The sequence below is a fragment of the Acromyrmex echinatior genome, chromosome 4, assembly GCF_024713525.1.
Source record: "Acromyrmex echinatior isolate Ae372 chromosome 4, ASM2471352v2, whole genome shotgun sequence".
NCBI lineage: Eukaryota > Metazoa > Arthropoda > Insecta > Hymenoptera > Formicidae > Acromyrmex > Acromyrmex echinatior.
In genome coordinates, this window is record NC_141855.1 from 9,713,335 (window position 1) to 9,734,302 (window position 20,968).

At 33.0% G+C, this 20,968-nt stretch overlaps 1 protein-coding gene and 1 long non-coding RNA gene across 4 annotated transcripts in view; one reads left to right on the forward strand and one right to left on the reverse strand.

Annotated features, from left to right (window-relative positions):
- kst (spectrin beta chain, non-erythrocytic 5 kst) overlaps nucleotides 1–20,968 on the forward strand; it is an 88,855-nt gene that overhangs the window by 3,830 nt on the left and 64,057 nt on the right. The window contains exon 1 of one of the 3 annotated variants that reach the window (XM_087405185.1): nucleotides 18,128–18,537. The exons of the other annotated variants lie outside the window; for them this stretch is intronic. The gene's annotated coding sequence lies outside the window, so the exon portion shown is untranslated. Of the gene's footprint in view, nucleotides 1–18,127; nucleotides 18,538–20,968 lie in introns of those variants that run through there. 3 annotated transcript variants of the gene reach the window in all.
- Nucleotides 14,074–17,978, reverse strand: LOC147909954 (uncharacterized). The gene is made up of 2 exons (XR_015544757.1): nucleotides 17,413–17,978; nucleotides 14,074–17,267 (listed from the first exon to the last, which is right to left on the reverse strand). It is a non-coding gene; the product is annotated as an uncharacterized LOC147909954 (long non-coding RNA).

Below are 20,968 nucleotides of genomic sequence, written 5' to 3' on the forward strand. Positions count from 1 at the left end.
GTAATGATGGAGTGTCAATATAATGAAACTATTATTAGCGCGATAAGTACAAAGATTTCCACAGATTTATCCATGAAACATCTTAAAACAAATAGAATTATCTAGATGATGCTATAAATAATCATAATGTACTCTATGATGATTCAATTTTCTTGCCATTCCTTTTTCATTGTATCTTTGCAATCATTTCTATTTCATATAAACATTGTGCAAACACAAGAGTCCCAGGTATAATTTTAGATTGTTATAAAACTAATATAAACCGCAAAATTATGAATTACATAGTAAAGAAATTTTTTAAACAAAATAATAACTATGTTAGAAATAACGATTGCTTCATAATTATATCGAGTTTAAACACATTTTTCAAAAATCAGTATAAAAAACAGTAATTTATTTTAATAATATGTATAAAGTGTCTGTGAAAGTGATCGGTGTCGTGGTAAGAGAGATTTGTTTTACATAAATATAAATGTAACTGTTATACTGTTAAATATTATATAGAAATACTTCGATTGCGAGCTCACAACAATGTGTGCATCACATAAAGATGAAAAATATAAAAAAACAAATAGGTATTAATTATCATAAAAATTTATTAAATTTATTAAATTTAGTTTAAAATCAATATGTTTTAATGTCACATTTAATATGCATTCAATATGAAATTGAAAAACGATAATACACATTATACAAATTAACGATATACAAATTAACCGAAAATAAATATAAAAATTATAAAAAGCAATTCTAATGCACGCATCGTAAAACATCAATCCACGTAATTTTTCAAGAATTATTCTCTTCTCTTTTCTCAATACACGTTTCTTTATTTACCTCCCTTCTATAATAGCTTCTCCGTCTCGACCCACTCAATATCTTATTCATTATGTAAATTTTTTTTTAATTTTTTGTGTGTGATTTAACATTTCTGTTGCAGCTTCCTCATGGTTCATGCAATAAAGTTAATTGCATTAAATAACTTTTTATTTTATTGAATAAATGCGTTTCTCCAGAAACATTTCCGGGTTTTACTCGAAATTTGTGTAAATTTAGGATACGGTCCGGGTAGTAAGATCGTTGCATACGTGCCCAATTCTCGCTGCATTTACCGGTCTGTCGAGCTTGTCTCGTACGACTAGCGTCTAACAAGCCGATAAGCCGAATTAATCACAATTAATGCACGAGGGATGTGGGCAATACCGCCCCAGAAAGTGGGATTGCCTCACGTCGCGTCTATCAGCCAAGCGTTTGCACACTTGTTGTGACACAGACTACTGTGGTTCGCAAAGTATTGTGGTTATGAAGGCCTCGTCGACGTTAGACGCGCGTTAAACGTGACACGAGAAGCCAGCCGTATTCGCAATGATCTCACTGTCGGTCCCGTGTCCACCGCGTCGGTCGTAGTAAATTACTTCTTCGCACTGTCTCTTGCATGTACCATGAAGAAGCTACAGCCGAGATACAAAGTAATTTCCAAGACGTTAAAGAGGTTTTTTGAGAAAAGAAATCGAGATACGCGGAAGGAGAAACGTACTACATTAACGAAATTAGAGAGGAAAGTTGCAATAGAGAAATCAAAGCACATTATTGACGATTTATAGAATAGGGGGAAAAATGACATGGGAGCAAATATTTAATACTAATGAGCAAACATTTTTCACATTTTCGAAGAACTCTTCTTAATTTCTCCTTTGAACGTTATGTTTATAGTTTCCCTCCTTTAGCATTTCATTCGTTTCAATTATTTTAATTTGTTTCTTTTCAATAATTCTCTATAATTTTCGCTAATCATTTAATTTTTCTGTTGCAGCTTCTTTTCGGTACGTGCAAGGGACATTGCGTTTTTTCGAGAATTCTTTTGGGGTTTAAATCGAAATTTGCTTACATACGAGATACGATCCGATATGTGAGATCGTTGCAATACGTGCTCAATTCTCGTCACGTTTACCGGTCCGTCGAGCTTGTCTCGTACGACTAGCGTCTAACAAGCCGATAAGCCGAATTAACCACAATTAATGCACGAGGGATGTGGGCAATACCGCCCCAGAAAGTGGGATTGCCTCACGTCGCGTCTATCAGCCAAGCGTTTGCACACTTGTTGTGACACAGACTACTGTGGTTCGCAAAGTATTGTGGTTATGAAGGCCTCGTCGACGTTAGACGCGCGTTAAACATGATACGTGAAGCCAGCCGTATTCGCAATGATCTCACTGTCGGTCCCGTGTCCACCGCGTCGGTCGTAGTAAATTACTTCTTCGCACTGTCTCTTGCATGTACCATGAAGAAGCTACAGCCGAGATACAAAGTAATTTCCAAGACGTTAAAGAGGTTTTTTGAGAAAAGAAATCGAGATACGCGGAAGGAGAAACGTACTACATTAACGAAATTAGAGAGGAAAGTTGCAATAGAGAAATCAAAGCACATTATTGACGATTTATAGAATAGGGGGAAAAATGACATGGGAGCAAATATTTAATACTAATGAGCAAACATTTTTCACATTTTCGAAGAACTCTTCTTAATTTCTCCTTTGAACGTTATGTTTATAGTTTCCCTCCTTTAGCATTTCATTCGTTTCAATTATTTTAATTTGTTTCTTTTCAATAATTCTCTATAATTTTTCGCTAATCATTTAATTTTTCTGTTGCAGCTTCTTTTCGATACGTGCAAGGGACATTGCGTTTTTTCGAGAATTCTTTTGGGGTTTAAATCGAAATTTGCTTACATACGAGATACGGTCCGATATGTGAGATCGTTGCAATACGTGCTCAATTCTCGTCACGTTTACCGGTCCGTCGAGCTTGTCTCGTACGACTAGCGTCTAACAAGCCGATAAGCCGAATTAATCACAATTAATGCACGAGGGATGTGGGCAATACCGCCCCAGAAAGTGGGATTGCCTCACGTCGCGTCTATCAGCCAAGCGTTTGCACACTTGTTGTGACACAGACTACTGTGGTTCGCAAAGTATTGTGGTTATGAAGGCCTCGTCGACGTTAGACGCGCGTTAAACGTGACACGAGAAGCCAGCCGTATTCGCAATGATCTCACTGTCGGTCCCGTGTCCACCGCGTCGGTCGTAGTAAATTACTTCTTCGCACTGTCTCTTGCATGTACCATGAAGAAGCTACAGCCGAGATACAAAGTAATTTCCAAGACGTTAAAGAGGTTTTTTGAGAAAAGAAATCGAGATACGCGGAAGGAGAAACGTACTACATTAACGAAATTAGAGAGGAAAGTTGCAATAGGGAAATCAAAGCACATTATTGACGATTTATAGAATAGGGGGAAAAATGACATGGGAGCAAATATTTAATACTAATGAGCAAACATTTTTCACATTTTCGAAGAACTCTTCTTAATTTCTCCTTTGAACGTTATGTTTATAGTTTCCCTCCTTTAGCATTTCATTCGTTTCAATTATTTTAATTTGTTTCTTTTCAATAATTCTCTATAATTTTTCGCTAATCATTTAATTTTTCTGTTGCAGCTTCTTTTCGATACGTGCAAGGGACATTGCGTTTTTTCGAGAATTCTTTTGGGTTTAAATCGAAATTTGCTTACATACGAGATACGGTCCGATATGTGAGATCGTTGCAATACGTGCTCAATTCTCGTCACGTTTACCGGTCCGTCGAGCTTGTCTCGTACGACTAGCGTCTAACAAGCCGATAAGCCGAATTAACCACAATTAATGCACGAGGGATGTGGGCAATACCGCCCCAGAAAGTGGGATTGCCTCACGTCGCGTCTATCAGCCAAGCGTTTGCACACTTGTTGTGACACAGACTACTGTGGTTCGCAAAGTATTGTGGTTATGAAGGCCTCGTCGACGTTAGACGCGCGTTAAACGTGACACGAGAAGCCAGCCGTATTCGCAATGATCTCACTGTCGGTCCCGTGTCCACCGCGTCGGTCGTAGTAAATTACTTCTTCGCACTGTCTCTTGCATGTACCATGAAGAAGCTACAGCCGAGATACAAAGTAATTTCCAAGACGTTAAAGAGGTTTTTTGAGAAAAGAAATCGAGATACGCGGAAGGAGAAACGTACTACATTAACGAAATTAGAGAGGAAAGTTGCAATAGAGAAATCAAAGCACATTATTGACGATTTATAGAATAGGGGGAAAAATGACATGGGAGCAAATATTTAATACTAATGAGCAAACATTTTTCACATTTTCGAAGAACTCTTCTTAATTTCTCCTTTGAACGTTATGTTTATAGTTTCCCTCCTTTAGCATTTCATTCGTTTCAATTATTTTAATTTGTTTCTTTTCAATAATTCTCTATAATTTTTCGCTAATCATTTAATGTTTCTGTTGCAGCTTCCTTTCGGTACGTGCAAGGGACATTGCGTTTTTTCGAGAATTCTTTTGGGGTTTAAATCGAAATTTGCTTACATACGAGATACGGTCCGATATGTGAGATCGTTGCAATACGTGCTCAATTCTCGTCACGTTTACCGGTCCGTCGAGCTTGTCTCGTACGACTAGCGTCTAACAAGCCGATAAGCCGAATTAACCACAATTAATGCACGAGGGATGTGGGCAATACCGCCCCAGAAAGTGGGATTGCCTCACGTCGCGTCTATCAGCCAAGCGTTTGCACACTTGTTGTGACACAGACTACTGTGGTTCGCAAAGTATTGTGGTTATGAAGGCCTCGTCGACGTTAGACGCGCGTTAAACGTGACACGAGAAGCCAGCCGTATTCGCAATGATCTCACTGTCGGTCCCGTGTCCACCGCGTCGGTCGTAGTAAATTACTTCTTCGCACTGTCTCTTGCATGTACCATGAAGAAGCTACAGCCGAGATACAAAGTGATTTCCAAGACGTTAAAGAGGTTTTTTGAGAAAAGAAATCGAGATACGCGGAACGAGAAACGTACTACATTAACGAAATTAGAGAGGAAAGTTGCAATAGAGAAATCAAAGCACATTATTGACGATTTATAGAATAGGGGGAAAAATGACATGGGAGCAAATATTTAATACTAATGAGCAAACATTTTTCACATTTTCGAAGAACTCTTCTTAATTTCTCCTTTGAACGTTATGTTTATAGTTTCCCTCCTTTAGCATTTCGTTCGTTTCAATTATTTTAATTTGTTTCTTTTCAATAATTCTCTATAATTTTTCGCTAATCATTTAATTTTTCTGTTGCAGCTTCTTTTCGATACGTGCAAGGGACATTGCGTTTTTTCGAGAATTCTTTTGGGGTTTAAATCGAAATTTGCTTACATACGAGATACGGTCCGATATGTGAGATCGTTGCAATACGTGCTCAATTCTCGTCACGTTTACCGGTCCGTCGAGCTTGTCTCGTACGACTAGCGTTAACAAGCCGATAAGCCGAATTAATCACAATTAATGCACGAGGGATGTGGGCAATACCGCCCCAGAAAGTGGGATTGCCTCACGTCGCGTCTATCAGCCAAGCGTTTGCACACTTGTTGTGACACAGACTACTGTGGTTCGCAAAGTATTGTGGTTATGAAGGCCTCGTCGACGTTAGACGCGCGTTAAACGTGACACGAGAAGCCAGCCGTATTCGCAATGATCTCACTGTCGGTCCCGTGTCCACCGCGTCGGTCGTAGTAAATTACTTCTTCGCACTGTCTCTTGCATGTACCATGAAGAAGCTACAGCCGAGATACAAAGTGATTTCCAAGACGTTAAAGAGGTTTTTTGAGAAAAGAAATCGAGATACGCGGAAGGAGAAACGTACTACATTAACGAAATTAGAGAGGAAAGTTGCAATAGGGAAATCAAAGCACATTATTGACGATTTATAGAATAGGGGGAAAAATGACATGGGAGCAAATATTTAATACTAATGAGCAAACATTTTTCACATTTTCGAAGAACTCTTCTTAATTTCTCCTTTGAACGTTATGTTTATAGTTTCCCTCCTTTAGCATTTCATTCGTTTCAATTATTTTAATTTGTTTCTTTTCAATAATTCTCTATAATTTTTCGCTAATCATTTAATTTTTCTGTTGCAGCTTCTTTTCGATACGTGCAAGGGACATTGCGTTTTTTCGAGAATTCTTTTGGGGTTTAAATCGAAATTTGCTTACATACGAGATACGGTCCGATATGTGAGATCGTTGCAATACGTGCTCAATTCTCGTCACGTTTACCGGTCCGTCGAGCTTGTCTCGTACGACTAGCGTCTAACAAGCCGATAAGCCGAATTAATCACAATTAATGCACGAGGGATGTGGGCAATACCGCCCCAGAAAGTGGGATTGCCTCACGTCGCGTCTATCAGCCAAGCGTTTGCACACTTGTTGTGACACAGACTACTGTGGTTCGCAAAGTATTGTGGTTATGAAGGCCTCGTCGACGTTAGACGCGCGTTAAACGTGACACGAGAAGCCAGCCGTATTCGCAATGATCTCACTGTCGGTCCCGTGTCCACCGCGTCGGTCGTAGTAAATTACTTCTTCGCACTGTCTCTTGCATGTACCATGAAGAAGCTACAGCCGAGATACAAAGTGATTTCCATGACGTTAAAGAGGTTTTTTGAGAAAAGAAATCGAGATACGCGGAAGGAGAAACGTACTACATTAACGAAATTAGAGAGGAAAGTTGCAATAGAGAAATCAAAGCACATTATTGACGATTTATAGAATAGGGGGAAAAATGACATGGGAGCAAATATTTAATACTAATGAGCAAACATTTTTCACATTTTCGAAGAACTCTTCTTAATTTCTCCTTTGAACGTTATGTTTATAGTTTCCCTCCTTTAGCATTTCATTCGTTTCAATTATTTTAATTTGTTTCTTTTCAATAATTCTCTATAATTTTTCGCTAATCATTTAATTTTTCTGTTGCAGCTTCTTTTCGATACGTGCAAGGGACATTGCGTTTTTTCGAGAATTCTTTTGGGATTTAAATCGAAATTTGCTTACATACGAGATACGGTCCGATATGTGAGATCGTTGCAATACGTGCTCAATTCTCGTCACGTTTACCGGTCCGTCGAGCTTGTCTCGTACGACTAGCGTCTAACAAGCCGATAAGCCGAATTAACCACAATTAATGCACGAGGGATGTGGGCAATACCGCCCCAGAAAGTGGGATTGCCTCACGTCGCGTCTATCAGCCAAGCGTTTGCACACTTGTTGTGACACAGACTACTGTGGTTCGCAAAGTATTGTGGTTATGAAGGCCTCGTCGACGTTAGACGCGCGTTAAACGTGACACGAGAAGCCAGCCGTATTCGCAATGATCTCACTGTCGGTCCCGTGTCCACCGCGTCGGTCGTAGTAAATTACTTCTTCGCACTGTCTCTTGCATGTACCATGAAGAAGCTACAGCCGAGATACAAAGTAATTTCCAAGACGTTAAAGAGGTTTTTTGAGAAAAGAAATCGAGATACGCGGAAGGAGAAACGTACTACATTAACGAAATTAGAGAGGAAAGTTGCAATAGAGAAATCAAAGCACATTATTGACGATTTATAGAATAGGGGGAAAAATGACATGGGAGCAAATATTTAATACTAATGAGCAAACATTTTTCACATTTTCGAAGAACTCTTCTTAATTTCTCCTTTGAACGTTATGTTTATAGTTTCCCTCCTTTAGCATTTCATTCGTTTCAATTATTTTAATTTGTTTCTTTTCAATAATTCTCTATAATTTTTCGCTAATCATTTAATTTTTCTGTTGCAGCTTCTTTTCGATACGTGCAAGGGACATTGCGTTTTTTCGAGAATTCTTTTGGGGTTTAAATCGAAATTTGCTTACATACGAGATACGGTCCGATATGTGAGATCGTTGCAATACGTGCTCAATTCTCGTCACGTTTACCGGTCCGTCGAGCTTGTCTCGTACGACTAGCGTCTAACAAGCCGATAAGCCGAATTAACCACAATTAATGCACGAGGGATGTGGGCAATACCGCCCCAGAAAGTGGGATTGCCTCACGTCGCGTCTATCAGCCAAGCGTTTGCACACTTGTTGTGACACAGACTACTGTGGTTCGCAAAGTATTGTGGTTATGAAGGCCTCGTCGACGTTAGACGCGCGTTAAACGTGACACGAGAAGCCAGCCGTATTCGCAATGATCTCACTGTCGGTCCCGTGTCCACCGCGTCGGTCGTAGTAAATTACTTCTTCGCACTGTCTCTTGCATGTACCATGAAGAAGCTACAGCCGAGATACAAAGTAATTTCCAAGACGTTAAAGAGGTTTTTTGAGAAAAGAAATCGAGATACGCGGAAGGAGAAACGTACTACATTAACGAAATTAGAGAGGAAAGTTGCAATAGAGAAATCAAAGCACATTATTGACGATTTATAGAATAGGGGGAAAAATGACATGGGAGCAAATATTTAATACTAATGAGCAAACATTTTTCACATTTTCGAAGAACTCTTCTTAATTTCTCCTTTGAACGTTATGTTTATAGTTTCCCTCCTTTAGCATTTCATTCGTTTCAATTATTTTAATTTGTTTCTTTTCAATAATTCTCTATAATTTTTCGCTAATCATTTAATTTTTCTGTTGCAGCTTCTTTTCGGTACGTGCAAGGGACATTGCGTTTTTTCGAGAATTCTTTTGGGGTTTAAATCGAAATTTGCTTACATACGAGATACGATCCGATATGTGAGATCGTTGCAATACGTGCTCAATTCTCGTCACGTTTACCGGTCCGTCGAGCTTGTCTCGTACGACTAGCGTCTAACAAGCCGATAAGCCGAATTAACCACAATTAATGCACGAGGGATGTGGGCAATACCGCCCCAGAAAGTGGGATTGCCTCACGTCGCGTCTATCAGCCAAGCGTTTGCACACTTGTTGTGACACAGACTACTGTGGTTCGCAAAGTATTCTGGTTATGAAGGCCTCGTCGACGTTAGACGCGCGTTAAACATGATACGTGAAGCCGGCCGTATTTGCAACGATCTCACAGTTAATCCCGCATTGATCGCAGCAAATCGTTATTTTGCCTGTCGTGCAATTTGCACTGTCGTTTGCATTTTTCATAAAGAATTTGCAACAAGGATATATAATGATTCGCGAGATGTTGAGAAAATTTATGCAAAAAGAAATTGTCGAAAGCGAAAGAGAAAGAAAGAGTTTCTACAGGGGAGTGATCAAAGGGAAAGTTGTTGATGGAGCGTCATGAGAAATCTCTTAGCCACGAAACGCGAAATTCTAATAGCGGAGATTGTGGATAATTGTAAAATGAAGATTTAGTATAATTTATATATCTTCTGAATAAATACGCCATATGGAAGAAACTTGGTATAGCATTTTTGTGAAATTAAAAAATATGTAAAATATTTAAATATCATGTTAAATGATAAATTAATTAATTTAATATAATATTGTTTTATGTGAATTAATATGTTTGAGGTTACTTATGCTGATATCTAATAATACATTGATAAAAGAAAAATTTGAGGAAAATATTTGGGTCTCGTAATTTTTTTTGTGATTTTTATTGTGACATGCAATTCTTATCACTTCGTTAAAAATGAATGATCCTTGTTGCATGCATTAAATCCGAATTCTATATATCAATAATTTCAATATCGGTTGATGACGGTTAACATTTTTAAAATTATTGAATTATTTGTTAGGAAATGTTTTACGAGAAAAAATAGGAGTTATCTAAATTAGAATCTTATGTCACGAATCTCATCAATATTCGCCTTTGTCACTGAATTGGAAGTGATTCGTTCGTTTGTTCACATAGATCGTTTCTTATTTTTTCATGCTTTGATAATTACTAATTTAAAGAGTGATTTCGTGATCAAATTACTCTTTCTAAGTTTCCGTTATTCTATAATATTAATAATTTTATTAACGTCTTTTGTTCAATTATTTAAAATTTAATATGTTATATCTAACTGCAGACCACAATAAATAATAGTATGCTTGTTTGAATATGGTCATTAATATAATACGTATACTTAATTGTTATTCATTTCTCCTTATTTTATATATATCTTTAACTTATCATATTCTAGAATATTTTAATAGGTTGGAAATGTGAATAACATCTTGATCCACCTGTTTCATTCAATAGTTCTCTCTTATTATGATTTTATATGTGACTTATTTTACAATTTAATTTATATCACATGTTATAATTTATATCAAATGTTATATTAAAAATAATCTGAATATGAAATGAAAAATAATAAAACAAATCTATATTGGTATTCTTATAATTATTTATGTACGTTATTCATAGCAGCACGATAATTAATTTTAATATTGCATTATTAGATACTGTATGTTTAATTCTTTCGGATTTTATGTCATTTATTTTGTTTTGTGTATTTTACTTTGCTTTGAAGATGCTTATCACATAAATATGCATTATATCTTCACTGTTGCATCGTCAAATTTTATTATTTTATTATTTACCAATTTTTGATTATTAAAATATTAGTAACATTATAAATTTCAATTTTTTGCGAAATATATAAAATTTTTTGTTTAGAACGGCATTAATATACATATAATACGACAAGTAAAGTTTTTTAAACTTAAATAGAATTCCAAGTTTAAACAACGTGTATCTTGGAGAAATATTCAAAATTCTCATGCAAATAATGAAATTTGTGAACATATCTTCAGTACAATTTTTGTACAATTTTTACGGTTATTATCAATAGTCTCTTTAAATAATTTTTCATTAGTTTAAATTTTTCGGTACGATTTTCTCGCGTATGCACACGAATCGAATGTAATATTGTCTGTCGGCGATAATAATAATCCGACAGTAAGGAGGTATTTCTGTCTTGATTTTTAATTGAAATGCGATCAGTCTATGGTCAAATGTGACGAAAGATAAATCCAATCTAGCCTGAAAAAAGGAGGAATATGACGGAAGAAATAAGGTAAGTGATCAATTTTGATCACGTGAAGTGTAAGGTAATGTACAAAATTGTCATTTATGTATTTATTGATTATGTATTTATTATGATTTCTCCTATATTTTCTCATATATGTACGAGACTGGAAAGATTCAATTTACATTCTAATCGCGCGCGTATATTTGAAACTCTGATTCTTAGATTTATCACTCGAGTAGATTTCAGGTATTTTGGATTAACCAAAAAATCGATTTCCTTAGTAAGTCGCACATCGCGTCGTAATTTTAATTAAAGATTTTTTTTTATTAAGTTGAAATCAGGCAGGTAGGTAAATTGATACGATAAAATATGAGCAAGTAGAAATATAGCCTGGAATACGGGTAGGTAGGGATTCGATCAGAAGTGTTAATAATTTGACTTGAAAAATAGAATTGAAAAGATTCTATTATAGACAAGATAATAACTTATATTTAATAATTATAAGTATGTCGATATATTATTATTATATTAAATATTATATTATTTATTATTATATAAAATATAATAATAATATGTAATTGCATTTGTTATTATATTTTTAATAATAATAACAATTTAAAATTTATTATTATATTATTAATTTTAAATCAATTTTTAGAGACAATATAAAATATTTTTGTAAATGTTACGTATTGTATTTGTAATTTATGTAATAATAATTGTATATATTATATTATTGTGTTATTTATATAATATAATTGAAAATACTATGTATTGTAATTGTAATTTATGTAATAATAATTGTAAATAATTATGTAATCGGATGCAATTAATAAGACAAAGATCGATATGTATTAAATAAACATTCGTTTTTGGGAAGTTTTACAATTTTTGTGTTACCAATAGATTGTTAATAAAAATTCGAGAAATATTTCATTTAAAATTCCGTATTAAAAGTTATAGTTTATGTGGCATGTATTATAATAATTAAAGACAATGACGGTATGTATATACAGTTTTTGTTCATGAAATTAACATTCATATCTTAGATATCACAATGTCACAAATAAGTTTAATATATTTTTACAAAGTTCCAAATTTTATATTAGAGTTTGTTATAGAATTTGCAAAACGCCTTATTTTATCTCGCTTTTACAATGAAACGTACTCGTGAAGTATATAATATTAAATATTTATTAATTCTTTCCGAATTCTTAAATTATGTTTCATATTAAATCATTAAATGCAAATACTGTGTTATTTTCATAAGTACGATAGTTGGAGCTCGATCCTGTGGTTGTTCTTAGCATCAAGTAATAGACATATAAATGTTGTAATTCGTATCGACGGAGAATAATGATTTCTAACGTAGGAATTTATTTCTCGTCAGTTTGTATAGCATCCATTTAAGATGCCTATTTTGGTGCTTCATTGAATCTGGGGATTCTTGACCGTTGCAGGGCTGAAATTAATCTATTAATTAATTAAGGATTTTTTTGTATTTTCTGAAAGCAGTGATTTCGGCAATAAGTTAACGACTACGGCAATATAATTTTTTTAAGTCTAATCATGAAATTAATTAAATATAGTTTTTGAGACAAGAATTTATTCTTCTCATTAAATATTTTTTCATTAATTAATATTAATACTGCTATAACAATAATAAGATTTAATGGATTGAACATGGATAGCAATTGTTCATAGATAAGTGAATGACATTAAATTACAAATTAAGTTGGTTTCGCAATTTCTTTAAGAAAAAAATGTGTTACAAATGAATATATTTTTTTATTTTAATCTTTAGTTTCTTTTAAGAAACTGTTTTCAGGCACTGGACATCCCTTTATTCCAAAACATTAATTAATTAAAAAATTTTTAAATTAATTTGTATAATGAAATACATACGCAGTCTATATATTATGCAAGAAATTTATAGCTTCTATTTATCTGATAAAATTTTATCAAAAAGATTCATGTTTATTTAAATAATTTATTGTAATAATATAATGGACGTAATTAAAAATGTGCGTACTTAAAAATTCAAGATGAATCGATTGGGTACTCCAATATCAATAAGATTTTGATAGCTCTTATTATCTAAATATTACATTAATTATTTAGATAATTCTATTTAATTACTTGACTACATTTGAGTAACTGCTGCAGAAAAAAGAAGATTGATATAAATTTTATATTAATAGTATTCGATTATAAGATCAAAATAAGATGAAAAAATGAATAAAATTTTAATCTTATTGTTATCGGTTCGATTCGCCTTGAACAGTTGGTACCTGAGAATTTTTGTACTCACATATATAATAAATTATAATGACGTATGTATTTTATTATTTCGAAATATAATCATTTGTAACTATCCTTCGATAAACATTATTCTATCCATGTTTTTTTATTTTGTTAAAATACTGTATTTTGTAATGATATAAAGAATATATTTTTGCGTGCAAATCTTGATCTTATGTACTATAAAATTGTGATTGACATCGGCTAAGTTACCATTAAAGTATTCGATAATTGCATAATATTTGCATTATTTGTAAAAATTTAGAAAAGAGTAACAATTGTTTATTTGTTATCAATATGGGCGCTATTATAAGAACAGTCCGAAAAATTTGGAATTGGTTTCCTCCTGCAACGGAGTTCTTAGTGTTCAATGAATCACTTAACTTTCGCGTTGATGACATGAAACTTGATGAGAAGCAGAGGACAGCTCGCTCTCCGTGGAGATCATTCTTCTTTCTGTCGGATACTATCCAACGTCTTACTTGGAAAGATCTGGTCTCATTGTTGAACTAGTTATTCTATTTAACGCAGAGATAACGTAGTGTTTCTTCACGATTTTTTAGAAACTCATAAAGTTATCTCTCTGTTAAAAGTAAAGCGAGAAATAAAATTTATATACGTGCGATTAAATTGTTTGGTTTATTCCATTATATTATTTGAATCATAGATGCGATATTGCAACACATTTAATAGTTGTTAAATAACATTTTTATTATTATATAAAGAAATAATAATTATAGAAGACGCGTTGCAGAATTCAAAATTATATGTATCGGAATTGATTAGATCATTCGTCACATTGTCTTGTATTGAAATTTTACGTACTTTTTTGCATATTGCATATTTCTTTTGTATTTTGTAAAATGTATGAGTTATATATATATAGTTAATAATTGACATTCTTTTTTATTGAAAGATATATAATAAATTTATTAACAATCTTTTTGGTTGCTCACAATTACTCGCATAAATTAAAAAAAAGCAAAACAAATTTTGCAGTTGTATTTGATAATTAATAAAAAATGCTAGTAATAATTATTTGTCGATTGGACGTGTAACCACATATTTTACATCACGATCGTGAGAATTTTGTGTTATTATACGCACACCGAATATTTTCTCTGTAAATTCATGTTAAAAAGAAATTTTGCATATTGTATATTATACATATTGTATATTATAATATAATATTTTCAGTTTTATAATATAATTTTTTTGTAATATGTTATGTATAATGTAAAGTAAATTGTATAAAAAATAATGTAAGTAATAAAAATGTAAAGAAATATACCATAAAATGGGGTAACTTTAGCTCCTATTTTATAATTTTTACAATTACGATAGTAACCGTAAATATCATTATATACTGTCATCATTGAGCAGATTTCATACATGAAAAAACTATGCAACGACAATGTAACAACATCGATACTGTCATTAAAAGTTACAGAATAAAAGCTTTCGTTCCAGAAACAAATTATAAAAGTACATATACAATATGCTCAAAATTATGAAATAAGACTCTTAAAACTTCTTTAAGATAATAGTTCGATCAATTCTTTAAGATTACGTTATAATAAGATTACGTTTTTAAGATATTATATGTCTAGATGTTGCGTGCTGTATTGTCAAAATTTAAGCTAAATTTATTCTGATTTTGGACAAAAATTATCCCATTTTATTGTAAAGGAAAGAGGACTGCTGATCGGATGGCAGGGAATGTGGTGGAGGGCCTCTATAAATTATGTATTAGGTGTTGGAATTAATTCGTAGCGTTTTACAAGTGATGGGAAGTACTTTCATTAATGTATTTTTTAATGCTCATGTGAAATAAATAACATTCTTTCATTAAAAAACGCTACGAATTAATTCCAACACCTAATAACTTATTTTTACCAAATTATATAAAAAACGTATATGCGTAATTTGAGTGTAACATATTTTATAACTTTTTTGTATAGTATGTTAGTTTAAAAGTAAAATAAAATAAAAAAAAAGAAAAATGGAAAACTGAAGTAGCCGACGGTATTTGTCGTCATTTGACGTTGAAATGTCTTCAATATTGTTTTGATATCAAAATTACGACAAATAACGTGAACTTACTGAAGTAATAAAAAGAGGACCATCGATTATAATCGATGGGGGTGGTGGAGGGCCTCTACAAGTTAAATTGTATTTGCTACATAATTTGAAAAATGTATAGAAGTAATTTGATTATAACATACTTTATGATTTTTTTGCATAGTCTGTTGTATTTAAAGTAAAGAAAGAAAAAGAAAGAATTCTCAAGTAACAAGTTGATGTTATTTGTTGTCATTTGATATCAACATAATGACAAATTAAAATAATGTCTGTTTGCTAAAGTTAAAAAGAAAATCATAATAGCTATATTCAGCAGAGAAAACAGTTTTGCAATTGTTGTAAAATTCTTGTAAAATTTTTCAATATAATTTATTTATATATTTAGATCCATAAAAAAATAATGGCAAAAACGAATCATCTTGAAGAATTTTACAACAGTTGCAAAGCTGCTTTTTTTTCTAAACGCAGTTAATATCTATATTTATTTGGAGGTTAATATAGTTTGCTAATAAATCTATTATGCATGTGCAAAAAACCGCACCTGTATCCGAATACTCTTATCATCAGTGTATATAGCTCCATAGTTCTTAATTGTAATTATTCACATAAGAAGATAAATGTATAACATTGTTGCATGTATTTTAATAACTTTCCAAATTAGTATTTCAGCAAAAGATGTTATCACGAGCGTTTAAATATTTATTTCTATAATCATTGTTTATGCTTAATAGTTACAAAATTTTATTAAATTTATTTTTTTCTTATTACTAATTCCGGAAAAAAAAATATTTTATATATAATTGTATAAAATTATATATAATTTTATATAATTGTATATAAATGGACATATTTTATATACAATTGTATATAATTATATATAAAATTATATAGAATTATACACATAATTTTATTAAATTATATAAAAATATTTTTTTTGAGATGTTTATAAAATAATTTTAGATATTTATAAAACTTAACTAAAAAATATGTTAAGTAACAAGTCTGTATTTATATTAAGTTGCTATCAAAATTATTTTTTTTTCGAGATCATGGATTTTGTAAATCGCGTTATCAATTTTATAGCCGGTAGCTATACATAGAAATCTGAGAGAGGACATGATGGCCAAAATCTGTAACCGCAAAATGCTGCTGCGCACTACCGCCCTCTGAAGAAGTAGATATAAACTACCCAATAATATTCACCTTTTTGCAGTACTCCTGATGGAAATAAATCGCTGAAATCGTTGAAGTTTTTATTAATTTAATAGATTTTATTTATTTTAGCGATTTCAACTATCTATTTCCATCAGGAGCACCGCAAAAATATGAATATTGTTGTGTAATTAACATCTATGTCTTCTCAGGTTTCTCTCTGTTCCTGCACACAGAATGCGGCAACACTTTTGCTATAAGAGTGCTATTCTATGTACATGTACGGAATCGAAATGACGGAATGGATTTCTTAAGCCTATTTTACAATAGTCGTAAGCGTAGTTGTAAGTATTGACCAATCAAATCGAATGTGAAAAGAATATTTGACTGTGATTGGTCAATTCTTACAACTCAATCACAATTACGTTATTATATTATTGGTCTTCTAGATCAATGAACATCTTATGTAAATCAAAATGGCGTCTTTATGTTGGATGCTTATTGATTCAGCAGCCATATGTATGGTTATGCAACTTATGTCATTTTGTGTGTGATGAGATGGCCTTAACAGTAAGGACACCTAATGGCTAGTTTCATCAACGCCAGTTAGCTTAATCGACCGTTGACTGACCAATCGCGTTCGCTGTTTAGTAGAATCGACCAATTGCGGTTAATCACAATCGGCATTGGTGAAACCGGCCCTTACCCAACAGATAAAATTTACCAAAAAGTGGAATAATCGGGTCTAAAAGTAAAAAACTAATAATACAATACTAATTTCGTGATTTATTTCTTTCATAAACATATGCACATATGTTTAAATCTAATTAATAATACTCGATTTTTATTTAAAACCGTGATTTTGATATCGTCCGATTTTAATTATCAATAAAAATGATAACTGCAGAGAAAAAATTATAATTTTTCGGCAATATATAAAATATTGCAACATTAAAAGTATGCATACTTATTTATACAGTATTTATATAATAAAAAATCATGAATTTAATAATGTATTATCGAAATATTTCAGTTAATAATCATACATTTTTATTAATTGTCGGTAACGTTATCGTTCTTCAATTATCTCCGGGTCCCTTTGATAGTCACGAAAATTTGTTCAGGGTCAATGGTCCTCAATAGGTTGCGTTCAATTCAACAGTTGAGTGAACGCTCGCCGTTATCGATGTATTCTTCCAACTCTAAAATACTGATTGGATGATCTAAAAGAATACACCAATAACAGCGAGCGCTCACTCAACTGTTGAGTCCACTGAACGCAGCCATAGTATCTCGTCGGTGTCATATATTACATACTTCCAACTTTTCCCACCACGGCACTAAAATCGCATCTTTCCGATTTTCTTATGTTTTCCAAAGCCACGCTCGAGCCTGTTTTCGAGTTTGATCTTCTTTTTACTCCACGTCATAGAATAGAACTTTTATCAGTATATGTTTGATCCAGTGAATTATATAATTTTTGTTAATGAATCTAGGCGAGGCAATTGCCTTCGGAACACTGCGGGAATCCGAAAAGATTACCGCTTTAGAATAGCTGGTATTGCCTCTAACGTATGTCACAAGCAGATACGATGAAACGTGTTTGCCACATGGAGTGGGGAAACTCGTTCGCCAGGCGGAGAGGAGAAGGAAACTCGTTCGCCAGGCAGTAAAGTGGGGGAAGCTGTTTTTTGATGGGGTGGGGAACACGTCTGGCGTTGGAGGGGGAAAGAACGTCGAGGGCGAGTAAAGTAAAGAGAAGGGCTGCACATGAAGCGGCCTGAAGTGAACGAGGAGCAAGTCCGTGGCCGCTGAGCTGAGGCATTGGCGCAGATTGGCGCAGATCTCGGTTTGATTCACGCCGGGTTCACGCGGAAAGAGAGGAACGCGAATTCTTCAACGGACGTAGAGCGAAGCGTGTACGCACGCGCCGCTGATGTGCGTTTGCTCTTTCAGAGTACATTCGAATATATCGGGAGAAAAGGAGAAAAATTTCCGCAGGAAACTGTGCGCGAGTGTACGGGAGAGAAATTTCGAAGTGCGTTTGGCCTTTTTTTCTTGTGGATTTTTCTGGTGATTCACGGTGCCAAGGTGGTTCGTTCCCTGGTACCGATCGAAGAGCCGCCGCTCAGATTTCGGATAACTCGCACACGCGCTCACAAGGCAGGAAGGTGTGTATTACCGCGCGTAATGTATGTAGCTGATTACTATGATTGCATGCGGTTATTGGCTCGCATGTTCGTATCCCGCCGATCGATCGTTCTTCGGGTCAAGCTGACTCCGCGCGGCCGTACGCTCGTGGAATCCAAAATTGCGAAATCTGCGAACGAGCAACCGGAACGAGTTTCGCTCGCGAGAGCCGGTAGCCGTATACAAGCTGATTTCCTACTTGCCGAGAAAAATCGTGATTGATCCGTGCGAAATAGGTCGTATTTAATCGAAATCCAATTAGGAACCTGTTTGACGAAGTGCCACATGATTTTATTCATTATACCAAAACAGGCAGCGCTTGTAGGAAAACGAATATAATCGGTATTCGTAGTCGGAGTTTATATTTGAGATCGTATTAAGTATAGTCTTAAGATATTTTAAATTAATAGAAGGCGATATTCATAGGCTGGTATTCATAGTCGGTTCTTATTTCAAGACTGTCTCAAGTAATGTCTTGAGATGCTAATGTGGCTCTTTGATAAGTCCGTGATATCTCAAGACTGAACTTAAGATGATCTTGAATCTATGATTGATCTATAATAGCGAATTCGGTTATTTTACACTACACTAGATTAATGCATACTAAAAACTGCTTTACATAAAATTAGCAAAGTTACATGTAAAAGTATATAAATATTTTAAACGATTAATTATCTACTAACGATATTGTCACATTATTTAACAAAATATACATGCATCATTTCATTGTCAAAGTTGATTATATTATATTACTGCATTGAGGTATTTTATATAAAAAAAGTATTTTATATAAAGCAGCTTTTAATATACTGATCCAGTGTTGTGCAAGTGAATTTATTATAAGAATTAACTATGAATACTGATCATAGTCTATGACTAGTATTCATAGTTGGTGCTTATTTCAAGATCATCTTAAGTAATGTCTGAATATCCTAAGATGTTAATACATAGCCCTCTGATTGGTTTATGACATTTTAAAAATGTACTTAGACAGTCTCAAATATAAAAATTGACTATGAATACCGGTTAGAGCCACACACAAACAAATTAACATCTTAAGACATTACTTAAGATAGTCTTAAAATAAGAATGGATTATGAATATCACTCTAAGATTAAAAATTGCTTGAATTGCTAGATTTCTAAGACATGATGAGGGGAATTTAGGTCATGACATTGTGACAGCAGGTTATCGCCGGTTAGCCATTAATTGATTACAACGTGTTGTTTATTGCATAAAACTTAAACTTTGTTCTTGATCTATATTGATTTAATATTTTCATGATAGAGTGACCAATCAGAAGTTTTATAATTTTACTTCTACTTGCAAAACTTCAGTAAACAAGTTCAAATAATTAATCTATTAACTGAATTGATAATTAATCATTTAGTGTCTTTTTACATTATTTAATTTAATTATTTTTCGGAAGATCGTTTTGAAGAAGAATAGAAGTTTTTGAATAATTCAAAAATATATAATTATAAATATCTACATAACTTTACACGTTTATAATATTCTCTTTTTATTAAAATGCAAAAATAACAAAATATTATAGATATTATAAATAAATGTATAGAATAAAATAATGTACAGAAATTAATTTACACATTAATGAAATGTAAGAAACATAAACATGTTAAATTTCAATATACTTAAATTTCAGTTATTATAAACCTATTTTGTTAACATATACATTAATAATCTTTCAGTTACAAAAAATTTAAATTTCATTCTCCAGTGTATATTAAAAGTTAATAAAATTTAAGAACATTATTTAATAATAATATAGAAGAAGTGTATCTTCCTCAAAAGGTAAAATATAACTTTGTGTCTTGAAGCTTGTGTCATTATTAACATGAATAAATGTAACAACACAAAATGTATCGTTACTCTATCGAGCAATAATCGTCATTTATAAACAGTTTCAGTGATATAATTGGTTGAAGCGCGAAATGATTATCCATGGCTATTTTCTACGATAAATGTGGCGGTGATTTTAACGGAATAATCATCAGGACAATTCATCGTGATCTAAACGGCCATGTAATGTAATGTTTAACAATTTTCTGCGCCTAATTGATTGATTTGATAGACGTCTCGCTTATTTCATGAATCGATCTGAATCAGCATAACACGTAGAACATTATATATTAATATTCCATGAAAATGTTCTAAAATTTTTCCAATTGAAGAATTTGTCTTAAATATGCATACTTGGAGTTACATTCTTTTCCTTGACTATAATAGAATTTTCTTGCGTATTCTGTATAGATCACCTCTGACATTACTTTTCTTACAGTACGAAATTTCGTTCGATTTCTAAAGAACGATTTGTAAGAACACGAATTCTTTTTTCTAGTCACGCACAAATTTTCCTTCTGCTTTCAACGTTTTCTATTATTGAGAACAATA